This window comes from Tamandua tetradactyla, chromosome 3 (genome assembly GCF_023851605.1).
Source record: "Tamandua tetradactyla isolate mTamTet1 chromosome 3, mTamTet1.pri, whole genome shotgun sequence".
Lineage (NCBI taxonomy): Eukaryota > Metazoa > Chordata > Mammalia > Pilosa > Myrmecophagidae > Tamandua > Tamandua tetradactyla.
The window spans coordinates 102,817,756-102,842,468 of NC_135329.1; the positions used below are offsets into that span (position 1 = coordinate 102,817,756).

The 24,713-nt window shown below is 38.7% G+C and overlaps 1 protein-coding gene across 2 annotated transcripts in view; it reads right to left on the reverse strand.

Annotated features, from left to right (window-relative positions):
* NCKAP5 (NCK associated protein 5) overlaps window positions 1-24,099 on the reverse strand; it is a 1,072,936-nt gene extending 1,048,837 nt beyond the window's left edge. The window contains exon 1 of one of the 2 annotated variants that reach the window (XM_077153594.1): window positions 23,647-24,099. The gene's annotated coding sequence lies outside the window, so the exon portion shown is untranslated. Of the gene's footprint in view, window positions 1-2,791; window positions 4,091-23,646 lie in introns of those variants that run through there. The other variant, XM_077153595.1, reaches the window with a different exon arrangement.
* Between the last annotated feature and the right edge of the window lie 614 nt (window positions 24,100-24,713).

Below are 24,713 nucleotides of genomic sequence, written 5' to 3' on the forward strand. Positions count from 1 at the left end.
CGTATAAAGTTTAAAAATTGGGAAAACAGATATAACACAATGATTTGGTATGCATATATAATTAGTACCACTATAAATAATGACATGCAAATGATAACAAATACAAATTCAAAAAAATGGTTGCATCCATGGGTAATTGGAGAAAGTGAGAACGATGGGGGACAGATACACAAGAACTTCAGTTTTACTGGTAATGATTTATTTGTTAAGCTAAGTGGCAGTCCTGAGTCTTAACTGTGCTATGCTTTATACTTTCCTGTCCTAAGTATTTCATAATAAACATTGTAAATGAGTGGATATGAGGTCAGGAAGCAGAGACAGCACATGTCACTCAAAAGGGGTAAGAGAAATCGACTAGAGTTTGAAAGAGAATTAGGGGTGTGAAGGGTTTTTTTTAGGTTTGGAGACTAGGACCCCATGGAGGTCACCAAAGTGGGATTCACAATGAAGGGAGGCATCTGTAGAATGTTTTGGAGCCCTTTTAGAGATCTGAGGTTCTTGTAAATCAATTATCTTCACCAGGCTAGGAAGATGAAACTATCTAAAATGTTGCTTTTAAATGATGAAGTATACTTCTGCAAAACAAATAATTGGTTCACTTTGTACCCTACCACACAATATCTCTTTACTCATCAATATTTTACTTTTTATATTACACATGGAAAATGTCAAAATTTAGGCTGGAATACACTGATATTCATTCCAGTCTCATGTGCTAGATCTGTTAGTATTTGTCCATGGAATGAATGAACACTCATTCATTGCTAATAGGAATGTAAAATGGTACAGCCACTGTGGAAAACAATTTGGCAGTTCTTCAGAGAATTAAGTAGAGAATTACCATATGACCCAGGAATCCTACTATTAGATATGTAGCCAATACAATCGAAAGCAGGCACTCAAACAGATATTTGCATACCAATATTCATTGCAGCATTATACACAATTGCCAAAAAACACGAGCAACCAAGGGTCCATCAACCAATGAATGAATAAACAAAATGTGATATAGATAAATACAATGGAATATTTTTCAGCTATAAAAAAGGAATGATGTTCTGATACATGCAACAACATAGATGAACCTTAAAGACATTATGATAAGTGAAAGAGCCAGACTAAAGAGGACAAATATTGTATGATCTCAACAATATGAAAAATTAGAATAAGGAAACTCATAGAGTCAGAATGTGGAATATAGGTCACCAAGGGAAGGGGTAAGGGTAGGGAATGGGGAGTTATGGCTTAAAATGTACAAAGTTTCTATTTGATGGTTGTGATGGTAGCACAACATTGTGCACATAATTAACAGCACTGAATTATATATTTGAATGTGGTTAAAAGCGGAAATAGGTTGTATATATAGTACTAGAATAAAATTTTTTAAAAACCCGTGGAACTACACAAAAATGGTAAACCCTAAGTTAAACCACCAACTATAGTTAAAAATTCAATTATAAAAATGTGCTTTCATCAAATTGTAACAAATGTACTACACCAATGCAAGGTGTTAGTAATAGGGTGATATATGTCAATTCTGTATTTTATGCATGATTGTTCTGTAAACCCACTACTTCTGTAATAAAAACTTTCTGCCTCTAAGACAGAAGGTTTAGTAACTTGGACAAATCTACGGTCTAGAGTTTGACAACATTCAACCTCAATGCACAAGCTACTTGATCTTTTTATGTTTCTGTTTCTTCCTCTGTTAAATAGAAATGATAACAGTGCCTCCCTCTCAGAGTTGGAGATAGAAGTAAATGAAGTACAGTTTCTAAAACACTTAGCATACTTTCAGGTGTACAGTAAGTACTCATACAAAGTTAGCCACCTTTATCATCATCATAATAATCATCATATCATCATCAATTCTGAATGCTGTTCCACTATATCATTTCATATTCATTTTTTTAAGTTCTATTGACACTCTCAATATCTACCAACAATTTGGCCACCACATTGGGTGGTTCCTGTTCCCCCATAGCCAGAATATTTTACATCTTATTCCAAAGACAGCTCATTTTACAGTATACTTGTCCAGTCTGAAGAACTGTATCCCTGTTCAATTTGAGGACAACATGCTCACCAACCACTAAACATCCAACACTTGTTTCACCTCCTGGGCTGCACACTGACTAGCTCTGTTTGTATCAGGTATAGTACTTTGAAAAAAAAAAAAAAAAAAGAAAGAAGAAAATTTTCTAAAGAATTAGTGGATATTTAAATGGCTCAAATTCATTTTGATGGCAGTCAAAGCAAAACATTTAACTATATGAATTGCCACCAGTCAAGCATTGTACTAGGTACCAGCAAAGCAAAGATGGTTAAAATCTCCTAAGAATCCATGCCATATTTTTATCCTAACATCTGCTATTCCTTATTGTAATTCACTACCCCATTCTCCTCTGCCCTTCTTAAAGACATGGGTTTTGTCTAGTTTCTCTCTTTATGCCTATACATTCCATTTAGCAAACATACACCAATATAAACAGATAAAGGGACTGATTAAATTGTCAAGTCAAATAGAAGCTCAAGGGGTGTTCTCTGGTGTTTGGGGATCTTTTGTAGTTATGTGCATCTCTGTTCATGGAAAATAGAGATTTGTTTTTAACTATGAGAGCAAAAGAGGTTAGGAACAAGACATTTCTCTGCTTCCTCACAGGAACGTGTTCCAATTGCTTTCTTCTCTTCTACTGTCTATTGACGTTCTTTTTCTCCCTTCAAGCAACAAGATTACCTTATGAGAGAAAATATACAGTTCTAATTTTATTTTAAGAGATATTATTTTTACCTTTCTCCCCATCTAGTGGCTTCCTCTGCAGCTGCATCTGGTTCAGCATTTTCTGGCCACCAACGGTGAAGCTCCTGAGTTTTGTTCTATAATCTTTGCCCATTGAAGAAAGTCAGCCAAGAGTTGGGAAGACTTTGGAAATATGGTTTCTGGTCTAGGTCAGAATCAGGTACAAACTGCCCTGCCTTTAGCCATTCCCTATGCCTGCCTGGCCGAGCCTGGCACTAACAGTGTCAGGGCTGTGGAAGGTAAGCACGTGGGCACAGCTTCCTGCTAGGGCATGAGCCAGCCCACAGGCTATGGCCCAGAGAGCCTCCTCTGGGAGGCTATGGTTCAGCCAGTCTAACCAGCTCAACCTGAGGGAATCCCGTGCCTCAGCACGTAGGGACTAGAGGGGCTGGCTGGACTTCAACAAATGAAAGGGCTCTTCCCAGAGCCACCTCAGTTCAAGCTCTTCCAAGGCTTACCATGAATCGCCTGGAAAACGTATTATCACAAGATAGCTTTCTCCATTTATGACCAACACATCTACCCTGGTTAAACCCTCCCTAAAAAATCAGACCAAGTCATATTTTATCATTGCACCCAGATGAGCATACAGAAAGCCTTGTCTTCAGAATTTGGCAGTCTCTTTCTGTTTTTCTGCTGCAACAGTTCACAAAAGAGTGTGAATCGGTCTGCAGCAGGGGAGGGAAAGGAAAATGTGGTTGAAATGCCCTAAAAAATTGCAACTGAAGAGCTGAAATATTTAAAACTAGAGCACGGGTCAAGGAGTGAGACTAATAATGCTTCACAAGCAGGCAGAAACTGTGAAATTTCCGAATTGAGATACCCATGATATCTCACTGCCCCTGAAATAGTGGCAGGAATACGGCCTTCAGAGTAAACTTTATGAAGTTGGGAAAATGCTGAGGAGCTGGATTCCTGGCTTCCAACAGTGGTTGGTCCAATCATTTATAGCAGTAAATAAATGTTATGAAAGATCATGTAGAAAGCATTATCTAAATGGCTAAATATGAAAGGTTTTCATTGTGGCCAAGCACGCATATCTGGCTGAGGAAATACAAGTTTGTTCACAGTGTCTTTTTTTAGATTACTTGGAGGCAGAATGCCATCACTGGAACACTGCAAACCATAGCAAGTTTTGACTTCGGTTTTTTTTTCCCTTGTAGGAATGAGAAATGACATCAGTTTGCATGTCATCTGAGAAGAAAGGAATTTATTTGTTGAAAGGCATCCAAATCTCCCTCTCTTTGGAAGGCTTTGTTACTGAAACAAACTTTATCATTGTTAATTGTTTGGCCATTTATGGGATTGGTAGCTAAATAAAAGTTTCATCAACAAGTCTGTACATTTATACATATTTTATTGACCTAGTAATTTTAACAGGGATCTATACCCATGAAAATCTTAAAGAAATGCCAACATGTAAAGCTCTGTTATTCTAAAACCACATGCTGCTTGAAATTATGTACCCCCGAAAAGCCATGTTCTCCGAATCCATTCTTGTGGGTGCAGACCTAATGTGGGCAGGACCTTTGATTAAGTTGTTTCCATGGAAATGTGCCCCACTCAATTCAAGTGGGTCTTACTCCTCTTTAACTGGATCCTCTGTGAGAAGATAAGAAGACAGTAAAGCAGAGCGAGCCTAGAGACATTTAAGAGAGAAATAAAATGCCCCAGGAGAAGACAGAAATATCCACATGCTGAGAGAGCCATTTTTGAAACCAGAACTCAGAGAGAAGGACCAGCAGACATCACTATGTGCTTTCCCATGTGACAGAGGAACCCTAGATGCCAGAAAACTTTCCTCAAAGAAGATAGCCTCTTGTTGATGCTTTAATTTGGATATTTCCATGGCCTTCGAATTGTAACTTATAACTTAATAAATCCCCAATGTTAAAAGCCAACTCATTTCTGGCATATTGCATTTCAGTAACATTAACAAACCAAGACAACCCAGCAGGAAAATGCCATGAAAAAGAGGAAAACCTTTTAGTATCTGAAATTATCCACCCCACTGCCCCTCACTCAACAATACCTTTCCACCCTGCAAATTTCCTTTTCTTCCCATGTTTCCCTTGGTAATAAAATGAATTACCTGCTAGCCCATTCCCCAAGCAGGGATCCTGAGAGTAATCTTTGATTCCCCTTTTCTTAACTCCTTCATTCGATGTGGAAGCTGCAGCTTCTAAAGTCTTCACTGTTCTCAAAAACATTTCACTGCTACTGCCTTGGTTCAATTTCTTGACATCTTTCACCTGGAGGCTAATCCAACTGTCTCTCAACCAATCTCCTGACCTACAATCTTCATATCTACAGTCTACTTTTCATACAGCTCCATTGATGACAGTGGAGCAGATTGTAGATCAGTCTGGAACAACATCAACCTTCTGTATAAAAGTTCAAGCCATTACGATCTGGGACATTTCCCTCCACCTTCTTGTCCTGGTGTCCTGCTCACATTCTATGTGCCAGCCATACTTAAATACTTGCAGTTCTTAAAAACACCATGTTCTCTCTCACTTGGAAGCCTCCATACCGTTGTCTTCCTCTGCCTAGAAGATACTTTTCCTCAATGTTCCCATCCCTGCCTTAAACTCTTACCTGTTAAAGTCCTCCTCGTCACTTAGGACTCAACTCTGGCATTACTTCCACATAGAAGGCTTCTCTAACATGCCCCAGACCCTTCACCTTGGTTAAATGCCCTCTGTATGCTCTCTGGGTACTAAGTACATAACACACATTTACGGCATGAATGCTCTGGAATGTGTAATTTACCCTAATAAACATTTCCAGCCTCATAAAACCTCTGGTGATGAGACCATGATCATTTGCGTGCCATTTCACGAACTCGCCATGTATAGGCCCATCTCCATATCTTTGTTCACATTGTTGACCCACCACGGAATGCTTTTTTTCTCCCCTTTTGCCTATCCATACTCTCCTTCTTAAAGACCCTGATTCTGAAATCCTTCTGATTCTGGGAAGATTTTTCTGAAATTTCAACCATGGGCAATATTCCTGACCTCTGAATCCACAGCACATTTTGCCTATATTTCTCATTTGACATTTATTTATACACAGTGCTGAGTGACAACATTTATATTTTAACTTTTGAGTTATTTAACTTTTTAGGGATGTACATCCTGTCCCTCCAATTATACTGTAAGGTGCTTAAAAACAGGGACAAGATACCGCTTTGCATACCTCCTTCTCTTCAAAACTTCCATCACTTGGCACAGTGAATATCATATTTCATCAATAGGCATTTGTTATATGATTGGGGAAAGGAAAATAACTGAAGAAAAACTATGCAATGTAACAAATATGCCTCATTTTCAAAATTATAAATTATTTCAAATGATATCATAAACAAGCTGAGAAGAACACGAACATAATTTACTGCAGGCTGGCACGTGAACATAAAGCCTTGGGATAGAGCAGCTGCAGTGGAAACTCCAATTATCCTGCCAAAAGTATGAATGCATTCAGCTGCAGGACGAGCCAGATGTCAATCAAAAATGGAATAAAAACAAGATGTACACTCTCCAAGCCAATATGTATGTATATTTAATCAAAGAACTCACGGTCCATATGGTAACAGTAAGAGCAAAAGAAAAATAAGGGAAACATAAAACAATCAAAGCATTAAATGTCAGAAGTAAATCAAACATATCATAAGCACAATAAATATAATTGGGTTAAATTCCACTAATAACTATCTCACATTGTTCGTAAACAAAATTGAATTATATGCTTCATAGATGAGATGTATATTAAACAAAGTAATCCTGAAAGCCCTGCTCATTCCACAAACATTCTGCAGTGTACCTACTGCAGGTCAACACCATGATAATTATATAAAATCCAAATGTTTTAACATAGGCAAATATATACAAGGTAAATGGGAATAAAGGGAGGCAAGAATCACAGTACTAATATTAAAAAGCAGTGCTAAAGGCAAGAAGTATTACCTAAAACAGAAAATTATTTGGTTTATTTACATGTTTGTTAAAGGAGAATACAATCCAGCAGAATCTTCACTGGGAATGATACATAGACGCATCTATCTCATAGAGTCATTATCAAGTATTAAATAAGAAATTTCATGTAAAACACCTAGCAATAAATCTCACATATGCATGCTCAAAATCTGTTAGCTTGTTATACAATTTATGCTAATAGTAGGAGCATTAATGAGCTATAACAGTTGTTGTCATGCTTCAAATAATACAGCATCAAAGCACATAAAGGAAATGTTAGATAAACAAGTAAAATTTTACAGAATCACAATAAAATAAGGAATAGTAGGTTTCACCACACTTTTATTTGTTCTTAAACATGAAGTGGTAAAAAAACAAATGGTAATGACATCTAAATAATAATAATGACATTATATATGGTTATGGTGTTTGATGTGGGGGCATGTATGTATGTGTCTATGATGAAAAAAGAGAAAAATCACCAATATCAACAGAAATTTTATTTTATGTAAGACACATACCTTACACTGGCCTAATACTTTTGAAGAGCTCAATAATCTAGAGACAAGTTTCTTTAGAAAAAATTACTAAAATTAACTGAATAAAAATAGGACAAATTAAGGAAGAAATAGAGAAAAAACGGTCCAAAATTCTTTTTTAAAAATGCCAGGTCCAGCCATTGCCCTTTCCCTATGTGGGACATGAGATCCAGGGGTGAATGTCTCCCTGGCAGTGTGGAAGATGTCCCCCAGGGCTGAGTCTGGCTCTGGCACTGTGGGATCCACAATGCCATCCTGACCAAAAATGGGAAACAAATTATAACTAATAAGGTATCAGTGGCTGACAGAGTTCAAATAGAGTTGACAGACTACTCTGGAGGTCACTCTTAGGCAAGTTTCCGTTAGACATTGCTACTATCATAACTTGCCAAATCCCAACCAAAATCATTCCTGCCAATCCTGAAGAACACCTAGGGCATTATATAAGAATCTGCAAAGGTTCCATGCACTAGGGTAACTTTCCAGAAACCTACAACCTCCAGCTGGGTCCTCGGATCAGATAAGTCCTGAAATGCAGAGGGGAAGCCTCTCCAGAACATCAACTAGTTCTATCCCCCCTACCCCATATTTTTGACAGCCCCTTCCAACATGAAAAAGTTAGAATGGCCATAGTCCAAATATCCCTAAAGAATGAGAGAAAGAGCAAAGGTGATCGTGGCATTATACAGAGAAGGTGGGATTTTACAAATAAGTATGAGTGCTGAATCAGCATATTGGTATTTCTTGTAGTCTCTAATACCTTAGAACAGCTAGAAATAAAAACCAAAAATTGGGGAATTTTAATCCATACCAAACTCTAAAATCTATTCTACAACTAATTGTTGCAATGTACTTTGTCATTTATTGCTTTTTTGTATATATATTATTTTTCACAAAAAAAGAGAAAGAAGGGTATAATAGAGAACATAGGATTTAACAAATGAATATGACTGCTAAATCAATATACTGATATTTCTTTTGGTTTCCAGTGTCTTGCTGGAGCAGCTAGAAGAAAAAATCAAAAATCATGGAACTGTAACCCACACCAAACTTCAAAAACTGTTGTACAACTACTTGTTAAAATGTAGTTGGAAATGTATTGCTTTTTTGTATATATGTTATTTTTCACACACACAAAAAAAGAAAAAAACAAAAAAAGTCAGGTTCAATGTTACACATAGCTAATTCCAAGGAAACAATAATTAATTTCCATGCAATGATAACAAAACCATGGTTTTTGTTGCCATTGTGTCAACAAAAACTGCATTTATTTAATGCTACCTATGAGCCAGGAGCTGTGATAGAACTTTGCCTATATCACCTCATTTAATCTCACACAACCTCCATACACTAGGTGCTTATGTTTATGTTTAATGAATGATGAAACTGATGCTTTAGAGAGGTCAGATAATGTGCCCAAGGTTATAAAGCAGGCAGATCAGCAAACCAGGATTTGAACTGAGATCCACCTCTAGTGTCCCCAGAGCCTGTGGGCTCAACCATTACGCTTCAATGCCTTTCTGTACAGATGGTTTCTAAAACACAGGAAAAAGTCTAAAGTCTTTCAAACTAATTTTGTGAAGCTGGCAACAACCTTACGCCAAAATTTGGCAAAATGAATAAATAACAAAAAGGGGAAAACTACACACCAAACACACTTATGAACTCTTAACTAGAAGAGCTGCAAGCAAAAGCATGCAGTTTTAGAAAGGAATAAAATATCATAAAGAAGAATGGTTTGCCATTATTAAATCTATTACAACACTAGGTCAAACAGAAAAGTTCATATTTATCTGTATAGAGGCTAAAAAGGTATTTGTGAAGCTCAACATCTACTCCTGAGTTTTGCTAATTCAGCAAAATTCAGTAATTGGAAATAGGAAAATACATCCATATTATGGTGAAGAATTTCTATCTAAAATCAATAGCCAAACCTACTAAATAATAAAACACAAGCATCAATACAAGGATACATCAAGAAGATATTTCTAGTATATACAAAGGGATGAGAAAAAGAAAAAAGGAGATATATAATTATTGAAAAAACAAACTTTTCAGACTTTAATATCTTTGATTTGGAAGGTAAACGAAGAGCAATCAATCAAGCTTGGAACGCTCATACGCCAGGTTTTAAATGGTGTGCAAGCGTTAAACTGAGTTCTGAATTGCAGCAGAGGATAAAAAGCATGTATTTTTTGGTTATGAAGTCACCTTCTATACCTCGACAACTTTCACACCATTCCATGTGATAGTTTTGTGCTTTTACCACGCGCTGATTAAGAGATTGTGATATGAGCTACCATGAATTCAATAACATTTTAAAAAGTCCTAATTCATGAACTACTATAGCTGCCACATGCTTTTGACAAATAACAGTACATATATCCTATGACATATCATTTTGTCAATGCTTGGGGTTCATTTATACACTCTTCACAGAAACCCCACGTCTCTTCCTGCTCATAGGAGTACCTGGCCCACAGGCAGGAACACCTGCTGGAGACATCTTTAGAAACCAGGAGAAGAAATCTGAGCGGTAGAGGATGGTGTGAAGGGGAGGGTCTCTTGATCCAACAAGTCTGAAAGACTACTCAGGAATGGCTTAGTGACTCACCGTTTTATAACAGAACTGTACAAAGCACCTGACAAGCACATAAAGTTGACTCTTATTTATATACCAAAATAGAAGGGCTCAGATTGATTCACCTAATTAGGGAAGACCGAAAAGGGAAAAACTAAGTTCTAAATTTTCATAGGGTAGTATACATATTATATAATCAAATACAATAAAATTATATCACAGGATAAGAGAAGAGGGGTATAGATAGTCAGATAATTATTCCCCCCTTAAGAAAAGGAAAATACATAGTTTATAAATATAAATTCCCACTGCTTTCCAATGCAGAAAGATTCACAAACAAAACAGCAGACAATGACAATTAAATGGAAAGCAGTGGCTTGATGATGTAGAATTAATCCATTAGAAGCTTTTTCATTCATAGTGGATTCTGGCCAGAAACTGGCTCTTCATTCCTCCCTGTAGTATGCATTCTTGTAGCAACTTTCAGGACACTGCCAACACCATTACATATTTGCTTTAAATAGCTTTCAAACTGCAGTTTCCCTCTGGCCAAAGAACTTTATAAAAACTACTTGGGGAATAAGCAGCATAGACAGGTCGTCTCCCAGGCTTGGAATCCATTGCCTGAACAGTTCCTGTTTAAATTTCTATTGTTTCCAGGACACTTCGAACAGATAGTGACATCAGCTAAGCATTATTTTATCACTCAGTTTAGTTGGCTGTGCAAGGATGAACTGGGGACCTGTATTTAATGCTGTTTGTGTCATTTGTTCCCACTCACAGGGGAGGCTTTTAATGCAGCAAATTTAGGGACAAGTGCCAATTCTAGTGCTTCTTATTAACTAGGTGAAATTTTTCCTGAGCTCTCTGAGCCTCAGTCTCCTCATCAGTAAAAGGGAGTTAATATGGAGAAACATAAGTGCTAATGAGAGAAGGTATCTGGTGTAGGGCAGGCTTTGTCAGAGGAAATTTCCTCACTTCTCCTCTCTTCTTCTTACCCTGTACTCCCACTTTTAGGGATTAGTTTCTAACCTGGCTTCAGGATCTGGCTACAATGGCTGTATTCAACTCTGGTTCTCAGGCTTTTAAATGAATTTGAATATTAGCAACTGCCTTGGGAAAGTATTTTATCAGCTCCTTCAAGAATGAAAATTCAACTCAATCTTCCCCTGTCTATTCTCGCCTTATTCTGCCAACAATTGGAACATGGGCCTTCAATCCAAAGCATACTAAAGAACATATTGCAAGCTTCCCTATAATTGTTCTCATATGTACATCTCATTTCAAATATATGATAATATATTAAAAATAAGAATGCTTTCTGCTCCTCTGTGCTACAGTGAAGCCCAGTGTACTTCTCCTTACATAATGGACACTCAATAGATATTTGTTAACCCACCATCATTTTTATGGAAAGAAAAACTAGAGTAATTTTTAAAAATAAATGAGTCTATCTCATTTTGCCAAACGCATTGTAAATGTCCTTGGAAGATGATTCTCTTACAGATCACCTTTAATTCATCAATAAATTCAGATGCTGGGCAAATGTTGGACAGAAATTTCTGCAAATCATCCTTGCCTTAAAGCCACAGAACAGTTTAAAGACTTGGTTCAAGAGAACTCAACAACATCTAGTTCAGATGTTTGTGGATGGGACCTGAGTTTAGTCCAGAAAATAACGCAATTGTGCAAAGGGCAACTCTAGTGTTGCTTTTATCCTCAGAGTAAAGTAGAAATCTTCATCATAGACTTGAGAGGCTAAAGAAAATTCAGGAGATCAGGGAAGCTAGGCCTCTACCTTAAGGGAAATACAGTATTATTACTATACTATTTTACTGATGAAGCAACTAATACCCAGAATGTTTTGATAATTTTTCCAAGGGAATTATTAAGGGATGCTGGTGGCAACTTGACTTAAGTTTCTCTTGGCTTAGGGGCTGGCACTTTGCTATAACATGTGGAAGTTTAATATGCATTCAGATCTCCTGACTCAGGATCATTAAGGTGACTTGGGTAAGGAGTAGCAGTGATTCCCAACTTCCTTCAGTCCTGGTTCAGGAACAGTGATATCCTCCCTGTGGCACCAAAGACCCCACATCTACTCCTCAAGTTCTTGCTGAATAGGATGTTTTCTGTAGGTTCTGGGCTCAGATCTTATCTTCTCCTGATGCCCCGCTGGATTGTACATTTCCTGAAGACAGGGATGATATGGTATCCACGAAGACATCCCAGTACCTAGCACAATAGCAAGCTCATAGTGGGTACTTAATAGTTTTTGAATGAATGATTGAGTGCCTCAGTGATGCTAAGTTGTCATCAGGAACAGTAGGATAAATGAAATTGCTGAAAAACCACTTGCTGTATTTCCCATCTTTCATCATCACAGAGTTTCCTGATCAGGCTATTTCTGATACTCTGAAGATACCATCACCTTCGACAGGGAACTTCAGAGGATTCATGTGTCACATAGTAGAAGAGTGAGGCTTGGCAATGTAAGCAAGTGACCACTCCAAGTCAATCACAGCTGCCCTCCACTGATAAACCATAGGCAGACATAGGCCATAATTCACTCAATCCATCAGTTTTTTTCTTTGCAATCAAAGAAAAATATTATTTAAGCCCATAGATCATAGCAACTTCATAAAGATACATTCTTCCCAAAGAAGTGCCTTCCTCAATATCTTATATGCTTTTTCTCTCTACTGTGAAATTGTACACCTGCCCTGTCCTTGAGAAACTTAATCTATAGTTGAAATTCCACACAAACACCTAGTGTTTATATGCTGGTTAGTCAATCAAGGTAAGCAGAGGGTACACAATTTTTTTTTCTAGAAGTGAAATTATAGTTAGTTACTGAGAATTAGTTTTGGTTTCTCTTTTCTAGCATGGCCATAAGTTAGAATGGAAACATTAGACCAGGCCAGGGAACAATGTGGAGTGCCAAGAGAGACCAGAGCCCCATAAAGTTGGGGGGACTGAGCCTCCTGCCTTATTACTGATCACTTTCATCACCTTTATACAGACCCGCCAGAATTCAGGACAGGTTGGAGATGGATTCCAGGAACTGGCTTTGGTAGGGAGCCTCAATGATCAGATTCCAAGAGTTAAGGTATTCCCTACCTGGATGTCCCTTCCCCAAGCCAAGAGAGGAACTTCACCCCAAAATGTCTACAGAGGGGTCTTAAGGGTCATCCTAAAGGGAAATGCAAATAGTGATTCTAACAGGGAGAATTACAGCTACCGAAATTAGGAGCAGCTGCTGAAACTTAGTGTGGATGGATTTTGGCAGAAAGTCCAGTTGGGCAGATGGAAGAGTGAACGTACATGGAGCCAAAGCAGTCTGGAAAGGCTGTCTGTGCATCCAGGGCCAAAGGATGGGAAAAGAGAGAGTTTAGTAGCCTAAAGTATTAACCTAGACTCGGAGAGTATAGCATGCCCAGGGGACCCCTCAACTGCTGAATCTCCTCCACTCTGTCAGATTTGCTGTAGATATTTATTCTTATGAATTTTCAAAGGTTTTAATGAGTCCCCTTCTACCTGTTCAAATGTAACATCCACCTTAAAAGGATAAGAAAGCACATTAAAATTCGGTCAATGAAATGCATAGGGGTTCTGTTGTCAAGTAGAGCTGAGTTCAAATCCTGACTCGACCACCACTTAGCTATTTGACCTTGGTCAAGTATTCAACCTCTCTGAGCCTCAATGGCCTCATCTGCAAAATAGTCATCTTTTGAGGAGGAAATGAGGTACAGTACACAATGTACCTGGCATACATATGTTAATATATCATAGCTTTTATTATGGTTAGAAAAGGCTGTTAGAAAAGTCCTTAGCACCTGTAGGTATCATAATCAGTAGGCATTAATGGAATGTTAGATTAAGGTAGGACTGATAAATGACACAGGGTAACAGTTGCCTGGTACATGGGGTCTGGAATATGGCTGCTAGGAGAGAACAGCTGAGCCTAAAATGGCCATGGGAGTTTAAATAAAGATAGGCCTCCACCCTCCCAGACACCCCCTCTATGCACACAGTCCTCTGCTTCATGTTTAAAAGGTTCTTGCCTTATAGGTGCAAATAATTAGTACCAACAATCCAAGCCCAAATTGAAATAAAAGTCATCAGCAAACAGTGTGGATTTTCTCCATCAGTTTGGACTCTAAAAAAATAAAAAGGATTTTGTTTACAACTTCATAATTGATGTCTTTTATTTCTCTTTGGATGCAAATCTTTTTTGGGGGTGGTGGTGGTGGTGGTGGTACATGGTCCAGAAATCAAACCCAGGTCTCCCGCATGAAAGGGGGGCATTCTACCACTGAACCACCCATGCACCCTAAATCACCAATGCACCCTGCAAACCTTAATAAATAAGAGATGGTTCTCCCACCCAATGCACTCATCACCACCACCATCACAAAACAACTTTGTTTCCCTGGATGTATCAACACAACACACCTCATTGTGTGCCCAACCATCTCTCCCTGCCCCCTACTTTCTCCTTGCCCCACAGTAACTAGAAACAAGGTTTGTTACATCACAGCTGGCCAAGCGTTTTGTGTGGCGTATATGATGGGGAGAGAGGGGAGGTGGTTGGTTATATACCTTTGCCAATTACTACTGAGCACTGCTGATCGTCCAAATCACTGGCACCCATTTAAAACATTTTTTTTTTCCCACTCAGATAATGATTGCTGCCCAAGATGAAAATATTCTTTTAGCAAGCAGGCTTTCTTGAACTTTTTGCAAAATAAGGGCTACGTTTACTCATTTTCCTATTTTTGGCCTTGTGTCCTCAGGTCCCTTAGGAAAACTGCATGTCACTTCCAAAGACTAACAGTGGACATGGACTTTCTCAGAATCCTTAAAGGCATTACAACTGTGAGTTCTAAGGGCAAGAAAATCTATAGGACACGATGCAGCAACAAATTAAGGCTTTTCGTGGTGTCTAGGAGCTTCATCCTGAAGGTATATGATTAAAATGAGAACCCAGTGTAACTGCAATGCAGTCACAGCTACTTTTATTGTGGGCAGATCACATGACCTAAGGGCTTTGTAAACTGTGGGAAGCATTGGAAGGAGCTATAAGAGGCTGAGGAGAGAAGGTCCCCATAGCTCTGAGTCAGAGCTCAGCTATTTGGGGGATTCCATTCCTCTCCCTGGAGGTTAGTAAAGCAGAAAAGACAACCAGTTCTAGCCTCTGATGAGAAGCAAGGAAAAAAAACCCAAAACTCTACAGGATTTTGATGGATAAAACAAACCTCAAAAAGAACTACCTAACAGACTGGGAAGTTCAAAATGAAGGCAATATTAATTGAAATGTATGGACAAGGCTCACAGTGTTCTCCTAACTCGAGTCCGTTTATCCACCCGCCTCCCCACTATTTTAATTAGGCTAATGTCAAAAAGGGTTAATGCTCCCTGAGTAGCCCCAACTTATGGGAGCAGTACCGCCCCTAGGAGCATCTGGGGCAGGAAAGAAAACCACACAGAAGATGAGAAGGTGGCCATAGAGTACCCACTTTGAGTAACGAGGAACTGATTAGGTTCCCTACAGTATCCCAAGTAATCATCAGCAATTCGAAAATAGAACCTGTGTTCCTGTTGTCAAAGTGCAATGGGAGCTGCAAAGCAGTGGTATGTAAAATAAGGGTCCTAACCACAGGAAGGTCATAATCTCATTAGAAAAGCAGGTAAGGTGAAATACTGAGAGGAATAAAAATAAAACACACTTGGGGACATTTGTATCTAGGCTCCGTGATACAATGAAGGCACTTGGAATAGCAGGAGGAAAAGAGGGGTTTCTCTACCGTCCTGGGGGTGGGCATTTCCAGCATCCACTCCTCTGTTATTTTGGAGGGCTGCCCCATGGCATGTGGTGTGGTTGGGGTGGACATTCTTTGGCCCCTGTCCACACGGTGGATTTAGGCTTACCCCACCAGAAGCTCCTGCCAGTTCTGGATCTGGAGTTACTGATGCAAAGACTCGGGGACAATCAGGCTCTTTCACAGTGTCTACAGTCGCAGCCCTTTTCTCTAAAGGACATAATTGTGATGTCCTGGCCATACTGTTTTTTTTGCCTAAAGACAAGTCCCTGTGTTTCTTGCTTCTGAGCCCTCTAAACTTGCCTTGGTTCTGGTCTGTTTGCTGATGCTCCAGGATCATGCTGATTAGCTGAGTCCTGACGGTTAACCCTTACTGGTTTCTGTGCTTCAACCAAAATTTCTGACTTCTAAGGCCACACTACTCAGAGGAAAGTTCCTTATTTCTATCACAATATTATTAACTCTGAAAATAAGGACTCTGCTCATAGATCTTTCCTAACCCTGGAGCTCTCGACTCTGATAGCTCCTTGGAGAGGGTGTATTTAATAAAAAAAAAAAATTAAACATCCTATAATAAGTACCTTGTGTGTATCTGTGTGTTTTCTACTCCTTGGCATGCAGTTCATTGTGGAAGAAAAAGAATCCTGATTTTGATTCCCGTTTTTAGGTTGGGCTTCCTCAGGTCTGGGGCAATCACATGACCTGCCTGAGCCTCAGTTTCCTCATTTTCAAATAGGGATAATAATCCTACCCCATTGGATTATTGTGAAAATTATTATTTCCCCGTTCAATGTTTCATTTAATCTTTTCAACAAATAGTGCTGGGACAAATGGAAATCCATGTGCAAAAGGCTAGATTAGTGACGAATGTCTCCCCAAAAGCTGTCGGACTGACACGTTCTCTTTGCAAGAATTCTCTATATTTCGCATAAGAGTTATGTGTTCGGTCCATCTGTGGCTTACCTTTTCTACATTCCCATTTTCCAATTCCCCAAATGGTTCTGCCCTCCTGGGCCTTTATCATCAAAACGCACTTAAACTGTTGCTAAACAGATACTCATTCTCCTTTCTTACAAATTATATTCTGACTTTATTGTGATCTCACCTCTCAGTATTTTTTTTTTTCTTACAGCTTATTTACGTAGAAAAAACTTACCATTAAAATCTAATTCAAATTCTTCACCTAAAGTCAAGAGTTTGCTTTTGGAAGTTGTTTGTTCTTTTGTTTTTCCTGTAAGCATAGCAAAAAAGGTTAGAAATTCCGTATCTGAATTATAACAGTGAGCACCTCTGGGTGATGGGATTGTATGTAAGTTTTTTTTTTTTTTTTTTATCCTCTTCCATATACTTATGGTACTTCCCACATTTTCTACAAAGACACTGTTAAAATATTACATAAACAGATGAAATATTGCATAGCTAAATATTATAAGGAAGCGAATTAGATCCAAAGTCAAGACGCTCCAAAGATGGGTCAGAACTTTCACTAGAAGAAATTAATGCTAGCATTTCAAATGGGGAGACTCTTTTAAATTAATTTTTTAATTTTTAAAAAATATAACAACAAACAAACACAAACATTCTTGGCATATGATCATTTTGTTCTACATATATAATCAGTAATTCACAATATCATCACATAGTTGCATATTCATTATCATGATCACTAAAATGGGGAGAGTTTACCTAGAAGTCTAATTTCCAGCTTCCTTTGAATAAATACAAAGTTAAAACCCAGAGGCAATTCCTTTTTAGGAACAATTGCCAATGCTGATATCCTTTAGACCCTCAGACATGATACCCTCTCCAGCTCACAATACATCCTAACAAATCCCTGTCATCTCTGCAACAGTGAGGTCCAATGTCACTTCTATTTATTACTGTCTTTTTGCCTGTGCTCTTCTCCCTCCTGGATATTTCATTATTTCTTTCTCCTGCTTGGCCGTTGTGGGCATCTGAGTTTTGAAGGCTCACCACTCTCCTCCCATCCCCAAGCCTCTTCCCCTGACCTATGTCTTACCTAGTAGTTCATTCATCTAGAATTCTCCTTTCCTTTATGCTCACTGATCTGGGTTCAATCCTAGGACCAGCTTCTAAGCATTACTAGCTTTGGGGAGAAAAAAAGAAAGATATGGTATAGATAAACAACTGGATTTGGAGTCAATAAACTAGGATTCGAGTCCCACTTTAATAAGTAGAACAAATTTGGATTATCAGAAAAAGGTGGGTTCAGACCCAGTTTCTCAATTTTCTAGTCTGAGACCTTGAGCAATGTATATATTCCCTCTGAAGCTCTTATCTGTAAAATGGAAATATTTGTCCTGCCTGTCTCATAGGAGTGTCATGGAAACAAAGAGAGATAATTCTTAACAACATGATATATACAGTTCATAGGGCCAAATAAATTTAAAATAATTGTTTAGTGCTTAAGTAGTTAAATCAATTTGGATGGGTTAAGGAAAAGTATGCCTTACCAAATTCTCTCTCTGCAAAAAAGTGAAAAATGTAACGTTGTGGTTTCAATTTGTTTTTATTATTTACTCATGTCTGTGGGTTGTTTCCTAAGTGAACAAAAGTTTTCAAGTGTGTATATGACACACTTAACTCCCTAAGACACTAGAAGTTTCAACTTACCTAAAATGTGTCTGCCACAATTTCAACAATGTCTTATAGAAGTTTTCCATAGGCAAGAAACTTTAATTGGCTGATGACATGATATATCTAGCATGGACATGTATTTTTTACTTGTACTATTAGATAAAACTACGGCATACTGACTTTTAAAAGACAGCATGGAAAAATTGGACACAATTCAAATATACCTCATTATGTTAATTTGCATTATCTTCGTTTCTAATGAGATTGAACATCTGTTCAAAAGCTTCTTGGCTGTTTATATCTCTTCTTTGGTGACTCGCATTTTGCTTTTTTTAACTACTTTCTCTTGGGATAGTAACCCTTTTCTTTCGGATTTATAAGCAAGTTCATGATTTACTTGACTGTTCTCCTGATGACAGGCAGTTATTTTCCACATCTCACCATCATAAATCATGCTATCATAAACATCCGTATAGAAGATACTTACACATCAGAGATATTCCTTTAAACTTAGATACCTATAACATCACATATATTCCTTTGAAATTAGAATAGAATACTAACACATATTGTTAAAATGCTTTCCATTAAAAGTACACCAATTGATACTCCAACAGCAAATTAGGAGATACCACGTATCATTGCAACCTGTCTTATATCCAGAGTATTACACCAGGATGTGGACAAAGATGTAAAAGAGACTGGTGCCTAAGTCACAGAGGGAAGCAGCTGATGATGGCATGCCAAAGTGGAGAGGCATGTAATCTTTATCCACTTTATAATTTGGCCAAACCCTACCCCTTGCACAGTCTGTTGAAAATACGTGACTGCTGCCAATTTAAGATTAAAAACATCATCAACACATTCAAATATTCTCATATTCCACCAAGTCGAATTTCCTACTGTGCTAGGATATCCTCTCTTCAGAAATGTTGGCTCTCTGCAGGACCGAATGCAACTCAAATACTGATCCATTTCTTGGTGATGATGTGCCAGAAGTCATTCCTGAAACTAAGCCTAGATGAAGGAAATGTTAATTGTCCTATATTCTGCCAATTTAATTACAGACAGGTAAGCCCCTTTCAACAGGTTTCAGGTTAACAACTTAACACCATTGAAAACACACGAATATTACCCTTAATTAAGAACAAAACAAAACACTTTACAACACCACATTCAAACACATGCTATTCCAATAACCAAAACTAGGCGGGTTTTCTATCTTAAGTGTTTTTTCCAATGAACTCAGCTCACAATAATTGGTCCTAAAATTACAACAGGTAAGAAAAATAGCAGCAGTGGCAACAAGAAGCAAACATGACAATAAGGTCTAACTCACAGGGCTTTTGAGGAACAACTAATTAATGATTCTAAAGTAATTTCAAGGTACAAAATCTTTTAGTGGCATTAAATATTCTTATTGCCCAGTTAAGGCAATTAAGAAATAACAGCCTGTTTTTCTTCTTTCAAACCTAGGTTATCACACAAAAGCCATTCTCACAGGCAAAGCTATGGTCAGTAGCATCTCAATTATACTTGAATGTTACATTATTATTCAGCTGATTTTGGTTCTTCTTTCCAACCACTACTGCTTACTGATGTATTAGAATCACCATTTTCTAATCAACAGCATCAAGCTTTGCAATGTGATTGAGACGTAATATACAACACGCAAGTTTCTTGACAGTGGTGTTATGTTTGTCATTTGTGTTGAGTATGAATGTTTTAGAGTCTGATTATTCTCTGTACTCCTCTGTTTCATCTCTTTCCATATGGTTCCTACGTTTATTTGCCCCTGAGGAAATTGTACTCCCTGCCTCCTGTGGATTCAACAACTCTGATGACTTCTGAGTCACTTTACTAACTTGTGATCAGATAATATTTGAACAGATATTTCCTTAAATTCCTTGATCCAGCCTTTATCAAAGGGATCAGTGTGTGTGTTGGGGCACAGTTTCAATTCTCTGGCAGCTTATGGCTCTTCCTTAGCCTTCATTTCCTGCTTGCACAGAGTCTCAAGGTCATCCATAGGTGACTGATTAAGGCCTTTTCAGGTCTTCCCTGGGCATGCAATAGCCCTGCACACACTTGTGGCCTCCTAGATTTCCAGGAATACATTGGAGCTTTTCAAAGCCCCCTCCTTGGATATCTCATATCTCAGATTTTCCTTTAGTTTTTTGGTCAGCCTCCTGTTTGCCACAATTGTTATTCCTGCCTCAAAAAGCTGTGATATTAAATAATTACTGCAAATTATGTTCAACTAGTGTGTATGGGGGTGGGATGGGGGAAATTGTTTGCATTGAGTGATGTCTGAATCAGTCAAGTAAAGACAAGCCCTGTGTACATGATTTCGAGGTGGGAGGGAGGGTTGGTTCATGGAGCTTCCAGGCAGGTCAAATTGACAGGTCAGTGAGAATGGAGCTTCTGGGGAAGCCCAAACAATTCTGACTCCTCCAATGGCTACCAGTCTGCTGGTTTTTACAGCTACCATGATTAAGAGGCTGTTGGCATTCAAAGCTACTACAGAGCTGGGAAGATGAGAATGAGAAAAGGGAAGTTAAAATGCTGCAATGCTCCATAGAGATACAACTGTTTTTTTCTTCAATTCCCCTTAGATTATTGCAAATCTTTGGTTAATGTCCAGAAATCTGAAAAAGTTGAATTGGACATTTTTGTCAGTGTTCTCCTTGTGGTTAAGAGGATTGGAGTTTCGGAGGTCCTTCTTCTGACATTCAAGAAGTGCTTCTTTCTCCCCTTAGTATTTTGCAATTACTGAGGAAAGGGAAAGAGCACTAAGCATTTTATTTTATCATACACATGGTTGTCAATATTTCTCGGGTATTTCACCCTCTGCCAAGGCCTCTTTCCTCAAAGACATTTCATTGTCCTTTAACATTTTAAACCTAAAAATAATTTTTAACTGATGTTCTGATATCAAATAACAAGTTACCATTATTGCCAAACATCACTATGTTTAATGAAGGCAATAATGTGAAGTAGATTTTAACTCAACAGAGACCAAAGACTTAAAATTTGTAATCAAACATATAGCATGAGGGTGAAGGGATGTCCTGACAAGAGAAACATTCTATCTTCTGGGGGTTATCCTAAGAGCAACTTCCTTAATCGCTACTGATTTATTTCTTTCTCCTCTTCTATACCCTCAGCAAGGGACCCAATTCTTTGTGGATGTTCATCAATGTACTGTTACTTCAGCCCTGATGACTAGATAGCTTCTTGCTAAAGCAAAAAGTAGATTAATTCAGTAGATCAATCAGACACAAGGATGGAACAGAATATGAATGATATATGTAAACAGACAACAAAGCAGAAAGATAAGGTCTGTGGGGTATCATCACTGGAGGTTAAGAACTCAAATTCAGTTTTTAAAAAGCCATGAATTTAAATTTGGCTCCACCACTCACTAGCTCTGTAACTTGGGGAAGTCACTTGACCACGCCATGTCTCTCTTATTCTTCTGTAAATGGACATAATAATGCCAGCGGAATTAACCGAAGCCCACCCATCACCCTCAATCCTGCCTCATTATTGCCTGCACACTGACTGTGAATCAGAAAAGGACTCTGCGGCTCCTCCCAGCCCTAATTCAGTAATTCAGTATTCCCCTCATAGTGGCACTGACAGTTGAAGTCCCTGTTTACAGGAGTTATGTCCAAAGGCTCAATTTTGTCTCCCCAATTACTGACCAAAAAATATGGCCTGGTGACCGGCTGAGAGGTCCCATCCTTTCATTCTCCAAGACCTGATCAGTCAAACATAGGCTCACATAGTTCTCCACGTCATTAAGTCTCCTCTAAGGTGTCCCAGCTCTCACATGTATACCACCCCTACAAATGGACATTTTTGTCTAAATGGAGTTCTGTGGTCCTAGCCCTTCTCTGGTTCTTCTGGTATGTCTGAAATGGTTGTACGGGATGAGTGACCACCACCTTGTGTGTAGCCCTATTTTTCTCTGTGCTTAGATACCACCACAGGCAGGAAAGCTTTACGTGTTCACACATGTCTCCATTCACACAGCACCCATTTCATAAACCCAAACCCCACTGCCATACAGTAGAACGCCTTATTCAGTCTCACATCTACATGGAGCATAGACCTCTGTGTGTATGTGAGGAGATGGGCTCCCAGCAGCGGGTCTCATACACAGAGGGTATAGAGCTGAGGGAGTTCTTACTGAAATCTCTTCTATTTAAGATTTCTTTCATTGACTTGCTACAAACTTAATGGGTAAACTTTGCTATTTCAAGTTTCCTTAAAAAATAAAAAAATAAAAGAGCCCTTCTGGGCCAACCAACATTTATCTTGGCAGTGGGTAGCTTGGAGAGTTTTGGAAAGTCTCAACTTGGCACAGCCTCAGAGCTACTGGCACATTAAAGATTAATAAAGCGCATTTAACCGAACTCAGGACCTGCAATGTGATCCTGCACCGTGAAATGTGCAAGATTCTTTGTTTCCAATGAACAAAATTGAAGCCAAAAAGGACCAAGGGTGACAAGCTAAAATAGGAAACAATTGGGAACTTTGTATGTCTTTCAGTGGTCAATTGATGGGTAGAAATCAATAACCCTGCGCAGCCACACTCTTAGTTGGCAGTCTCGGGAATTAAAGATGGGCATTCACATATGACCCTCAGAACTAGGGATTTATTGAGCTTGTACACCACAGAGATACAACTACTGCAGCTGCCTTCTTAAAGTATAAGAAAAGGGGGATTTGGAACAAATTCCCAATTTAGCAACTTCTCCAATGAATGGCAGAAGAAGGCAAGGAAGGCATTTCTGAATGGTTCAAATTTTCTTTTATAAACCCAAATGCTCATGTTTCATTGAATATTAACTCAGGATGAGGGGGGTAAAAAAAAACACACAACGTACTCTTCATAAGTGTGGAACTAGCAACAGAGCAAACCAGACAATATTTAAAATGGAAATAACATTTGTTAAAAGCATGTACATCATCTCTAGTCAGTAATCTATTCGCTGTCAACCTCCAGACACCTGGACACACAGTAGCAAATTCTGGGACAAATCGGCAGAGAGGCAAACATTGGAAAATGCACCATCCTGAGCACCGGAGAAGCTCCCGCAGACTCCACGTGCTGGGCAATGCCTGCGTCTGTTTATACAGTGCAATCCCATCGCGCACTCCGGAAAAATCACAGGCAGACCCCGTGCTCTTTGCAAATCAGAGCTCTAGACCCGAGCGCACAGGAATCAGACGCTCTTTTTCTCCACACAGACACAAACATCAAAGGAAGAAAATAAAAAAAGGAAAAAGGAAAGGAAAGAAAGGAAAATTCTGTCCTTACCGAAAAGGCATAGCAGACAAGGACGTCGAGTGTTTCACTTTAGCCCACTCGGGGTTTTCTCTTTCATTCAATGTTCTAACATTATTGAGGAGAGTTCCTGGGGTTTTCAGATCTTCCTTCAAGAGTTTTAATCACTGGCTTCCCCAGTCCGGGTTTAACAAATACCGCTGTGTTCGTCAATATTTGTATGCAGCACCACATTGGGCAAGCCGCCAGCTAACAGGGTTTCAAGAGGCGAGGGGAGAAAACTGACACCCTAACAAACATGCTCCCCTCTATTGTGTCTTTTAAGGTGGTGCTCAAAGTGTCATCTTTGATTCTGTCAGGAGCTAAAGATAGCCTCTTTTTATGACTTTCTCCACTTCCCCCGAATGCCTTGCTGGGCTGCCCGTGCTGGGTTCTGCAAAGTTTGTTTTTGTCTCACTGCCCTGAAGTTCTCCGCACATTCGCAGGGCTTGCCTCTCCACCAGCTGCACTTTAAATGTATTTTAATTGGCTGGAATGTAGAAAGAATCTATTTGGCAGTCGTTTACATGTGAAGCACGCCCAGGGCAGCTGAAAGAGGCCCCAGGAGCGGCTGATTACTTCATCAAAAGCTGCAGTTTGAATACCTTTGACTCCTATATAACTACAGTGAACTCAATTCTATAGGCAAAGAGGAGTAATTAATAATTTGCTGCAAAAATTCTTCATTCATCTAAAAGGCAAAAAAAAAAAAAAAAAAGCAAAGGGAGGAAAATAAATCCCTGCAGACACAACAGTTTTTCTGAAAGGCTTGATTTATAGCCCCACCCCCACCCCCCAGTTTGACTCTTCACAAACATTGACTTTGTATAGCATTACAGGAGGGGGGTAGGATGCATGATTCGATTTGCCTGAAAAGTTAATTTAAGTAATTTTCCTTTTGAATGATCCCCTGAGAGACATCATTCTATTACCTCTTTATACATTAGCCATATGCTACAATAAATATTGCTAATACTTATGGTATTTCCTCATTCCACTTATTTTTCTTGGTTGAAATCATTCGTTTGTGGCCTCCACTGGATCCAGCCACAAATAAATTC